At 44.5% G+C, this 5,253-nt stretch overlaps 1 long non-coding RNA gene across 3 annotated transcripts in view; it reads right to left on the bottom strand.

The window, feature by feature from the left end:
- The window catches only part of LOC116186730, a 19,062-nt gene extending 13,815 nt beyond the window's left edge, over positions 1-5,247 (bottom strand). Inside the window, exons 1-2 of one of the 3 annotated variants that reach the window (XR_004151727.1) lie at positions 5,122-5,247; positions 3,923-4,808 (exon numbers count right to left, since the gene is read on the bottom strand). This is a non-coding gene — a long non-coding RNA (uncharacterized LOC116186730). The other 2 variants (XR_004151726.1, XR_004151728.1) reach the window with 2 other exon arrangements.
- Positions 5,248-5,253: the final 6 nt, after the last annotated feature.

The raw sequence follows: 5,253 nt of genomic DNA, 5'->3' as shown, positions 1-5,253 counted from the left end.
AAACGCGCTCGAGTGCGCACTGATTCGCGCGAGTGCGCGCGGCTCTGCGCGCGCGAGCGCTTACGCGTGTATTCACATACGTACGTTATTCGGGCGTCGTAAAACGGACCACAGCTGGTGTTGTACCGTCCACGTAGGCCACGAGTGCACAACACATATGCACACGCACGCACGTGCGCGAGTAAGAGCGCGGGTGTGCGCATGCGCCGGTGCACTTTCACGATATGTACCGCAACCGTACGTCGTGACGACGTAACATGCGGTACACCGGTGTACGGCCGAACATACACACGAGATGAAACCGTAAGAATGAGGACAAAACGAAATAGGAAAGAACAAGAATAATGGGCAATAGTTGATGGTGACTATGTCGAAGATAATGTGTACATGTATATCGAAAAACGGCAACGATGGCATTCTTGTGCAAAGAGGTGCGTAACGGTTCGTCTAGGTGGAGGAGAATTGGTGGGGATAAGGGGGGCGGGCACACTGTTAAACCCACCCACACAAGCACATGATATCGGAAATGATATAAAATTGCGTCGAGTGCGCCGCTGATATTTAAATTGGTTCGCTAAACCACGGATTAATGCGCGCAACGACGTCCGACAGCCCACGCAGAGAGCGGACTTCGAAAAAGGGCGCATTACGAAAGGAAGAAAAATAAAAGAAGAAACTGTACCATGTACACTCCGTTCTAGGCCGATCGGCGAACGTGGATCCTTCGAAAACAACGTTTCGCCATCGATACCTGTTTCTACGTTGGACAGGTGTGCGCCCCATGTTCGCCAATACGGCTGTAAGCACCATGTATATTTCGTTTCTTTATCGGTGTCGTTCGATACTCTATACAACTGCTTCGCCCCTTCCCTTGGTTTACTTTCGTTTTTTTTTTTTTTTTGTTAGATCATGGAACATATTGTTACTGAAAAAGAACGGTTACCGTGTTCAAGACGGTTACGAATGGGTTGAAAACACGCGATAACATGAAAATTTTACGTACTACGCGTAACTGTCTTGACACGCGAACTACGATGCACAACAAAAGGTCGGTTTATTATCTCGAGAAGTCATTGCAAAATGGTTTGAATTTAGGCGCTACTACAAATCATCCAACAATTTATATTACATATAGCCCTGAGTGAATATTATTGAATCAGCCGATAAATTGCACATATACATGTCTTTCTTTCGTATTAGTTTCATGAAGACTGGAGTGACGTTATTGAAACAATTTTTTATCTACTTTTAATATTAATAGACATAACTTATAATATATATAAAAAGTAATATTAGTTATTTGTTAAACTTCTAAAGACTTGAAACAGTCATGTATTAATGATGTATTAAGAATTATTGAATCAGAATATTCGAAAGATAAAGAAAAAATATATCTTTTTCCATATAAATAAATGATATGTAAATGATATAATATAATGAAAAGTGATTGAAATCATTTCAACGTTTTTAAAAACAATGACAAAACAGAATTCTTTCCTTTCCTAACGGATTATTTAAGTCTAATAGAGATTCCAATAGATTTCAATATCGGAAAGATAATAGTACATTTATCATCGTACAAGGAAAATATTCGATAAAAATATTCCCTATTTCGTATGCAGAAGCAAAACAACGAATCAGTTCTCGAACATTCTATCTGTGAAATCGACTATCATTTTGCAGCTTTATCTAGCATACGTATATATTCGACTTTACATTTTTGACTTCAACACAAATTATTCACCAATCCTTTTTTTTTTATTCGTAATCCTTTTGACTAGTATTGGCGAGAAATTAAACGCACCGTTCCGACAGTTATGGACTGAAAGAAGCAAGAGAAAAATCGTTGGAAAAGAAGAAAAGAAAAAGATAGAGAAAAAGGGATAAAAAAGAAACAAATCCATGAAACGGGTAAAAGGGATACTGTGCGTGCCCGTAAATCTCTTGGCGCCCGTTGTTCTCGCGGTCCACGACGTTGGTTCCTTGTCCGTTCCGATCCGTTCCGCCGTTCCGTGAAGCGAGTAGGCCGAAATTCGCCCCCTCCCCCACCACCTTCACCACCGTCGCCGCCGCCACCACCCCCACGCCTCTCCGCGGCCGTACTGCGCGGCTTGCCGACACAAAAAAGAAGGAACACCCACAGGAAAGGGAACCGGAGGAAAAAAGGAAAGAGACAGGAATAAAGCGAGAGAGAAAGGGGAATTGATCGTATTCGCGACGGCGAAACAGAGAGGTTCTCCTCCGGGCTACTTTGCATTCCTGTCGTTAGAAATGCATCGTTAATTTTTGATTTCAATCGATTTTTTTCTTTTTTTGAATCAACGTATCCACAAAAATATCGATACTATGGAATCGTAGTAATTTCAACAATTGAAATAATGTGAAAATAAAAAATCATCCGATGAAAATCCATTTTTTCCTTCCAATATAAGAATTGATACAGTATGGCCGTTAAGGCGACACTTAATCCCAAAGTCGATCGCGTGTACGTCTCGATTATTATCGTATAAACTACAAATTGCACGTTATTACCGGGCTGTATTTTTCTCTACACGATATACACGTCTATACATCAGGATTAAATTGTTCGTGCTTGATCCTTGTAGTGTACTCAAACTGTTGCCACACAATATTCCACTTCCGATGCCACTGTTGGAGCTCGAAAATGACTGTTGTCGATGAAAATTTTACATACAAGAAAATGATCGAAATTTCGATGAATCATGATTTCGCACCATGCGGTTTATTATATAGATGAACACCACGCGAAATCTTGAAACACACGTTGCATACACGATATATGAAAACACTATATATACAAGAAACACGCGAGCGAAAATTCCAAGATTCAAACTTTAGAAAATCGGTTATTTCTGTTTCATTTTTTCCCGTTTTATCCACCACACAGGCAAATCAACACCAAATTCTAAACCATCGATGAACAGCACTCCGTATGTAGTCGATAATGCTGTTTACCAAAGCGACGTTTGTTCCCAGCCAGGTTAGGTTAGGTTCACGCGCAATCGAGGCAAAAACAAAATAAAAAGGATCTCTCTCTCTCTCACTCTTTCTTTCTTTACATCTACATGTATAGGTCGTAGTGCACGCGGGTTTATATAGAAGAGAATGAATGTTTAAGAACCTGTTTCCCATACACTACGCGTGGCATCAACGAACCGTCGGAGCCGAGCCTCGAAAACACCGGGAATCTCGAAGGGATGCACTTTGGCCCGTCACCCGTCTCACGACGACACAACGTGTTTTTGCCTGACGCACCGCGCGAGACTCATGAACATTCGCAGCACGATGCGTGCACGCCGTGCTCGAGGACACTACCGTGCATCGCCGCCGGCTAGCAGGAGGCGTTGACGGCAATGGTAGTGGTGGCAGCGGTGGTAGTGGTGCTGCTGGTGGTGGTGGCGGTTGCGACGGTGGTGGTGGTGGTGGTGGTGGTGCTGATGGTGATGGTGGTAGAGGTAGAGGTGGTGGTGGCGATGGTGGTGGTGGTGACGGTGGTAATGGTGATCGTGGTGGTGGTGAGATTGTGGTAGAGGTGGTGCCAATGGTGATGGCGGTGATGATCAGCGAACGTAGCAAAAAGGCCAAAACGACGGAAACGTGTCGCGGGTACAAACTTCCGCATGGTCATTCACAAGAAAAGGGATTTACATCAAGTTTCGCTTTCGTTGATGTATATATATCGTTTACAAATGTCTTCGAATATCATCACGAGTGTGTATTCAATCAGAATACTTTCATAATCAGTGTCAACAATAATACTTCTGATAATGACTAAAAACATGATGCAATAATATACATATAGTATAAGCGATTAGAATGCATCGTTCCTATCGCAACGAATTCATACCGGGCGCATCGATAGATCCACAGAAACGTTAGCTTAGCTCGCGTACATACTTACCCTTCTCCTTCTCCTTCTCTTCGGTTTCTTCGGTTGGACGAGCTGTTTCTCTCTTTGTCTTTCGACCAGCACACGTCTAGCTCTGTCTTCCGCGCGACGCTTCTCTTCCTCCGGCGCTCTCTCGCTCTCTTTCTTGTATTCTCTCTCTCTCTCCGTTCTCCTACTAGTCGACGAGTAGCAGCAGCAGCCGCCACGCGAGCAAGGGAGAAAGGAGAGAAGCAGAAAGAGAGGGAGGGAGAGAGGGACAGAGGAGAGAAGAAAGGATAGAGAGGGAGAGCCGAACGAAAGCGAGAGTGATCCTCCGTGCTCTCTCCCTCTTGCTGCACACTCCACCCGTCCGGTCGCCCTGTCGCCGTCGTTGCCGTTGTCGTAGCCGCGGATCCACTACTGCCACTACCGTTGCCTCTGTCTTGCCGGCGTTACATTCCAAATTTTTCTTCGATCGGTCGCCGTTACGTCGACCTCGGGGACGCTAAAAACGAACGTTCATCCACGATCACCGATAATATCGACACGACGAAACGAAGGAACTCTGGTCGCGGGAACCGTTTGACACTGTTTTTACCGTGTTTGTTCTTCTTGCTAGTCGTGTTCGTATCCTGTCTTTTCGATTTGTTTTCACTACGAGCTTTCGCTCTTTTACTCCACTGTTTCCCCGTTTCGTATCACCGTACGTATACATATACTCTTCGATCACCTTGTTGTTCCTTTTTATCAATAACACACTAGACGATCGAAACGACGAACCACGAGTAGGACATGCACGTGTTTTTACAAATGCCGTTCAAAATACGTGTCCCTTCGATAGATTATAAACGGCAACACCGTTCTTTTTCATTCCTGTTCACCAATCACACGAATCGTCGCACATCGATCGAGAAATCACCTACAGCCAGCGTCGTCTTTTAATATTCCTGCTCTAACTCACGCACGCTCGCGAACGCACACACAAGCACGCACGCACATCATTCCTCCCTTTCTCACTCTCTCTTTCTATCTTTCTATTAGCTCACTCGCTCACTCACTTATGCTTTCTTTCGTTTCCTCTTGCGCTCCCTCATTCGTACAAGTTCGAAGCTTCATTCTACGTGCGCACACCATGTATCTTGGCCGAATAATACCGAGAAGCACGCAACACATATTTACGAGATAAAACGTCGCCTGGTTTCTCGTAGACAACGTATCAAAACACTATATACCTTTGGTTCGGCGGACTGTCCCGTGGTGAGTGTGCTCGCCGCGCGGTGACTGTATGCTCCAAGAGTATTCTTTGTCCGTGCAGAGTCGCAGCTGCCCGCGTTTCGGCCGTCGGTCGTGATTCGGGCTTGTTC

Source organism: Apis dorsata, unplaced genomic scaffold, assembly GCF_000469605.1.
Source record: "Apis dorsata unplaced genomic scaffold, Apis dorsata 1.3 scaffold_50, whole genome shotgun sequence".
Classification (NCBI taxonomy): Eukaryota; Metazoa; Arthropoda; class Insecta; order Hymenoptera; family Apidae; genus Apis; species Apis dorsata.
Note: the sequence above shows the minus strand (reverse complement) of the source record. Positions and strands in the feature narration are given on the sequence as shown.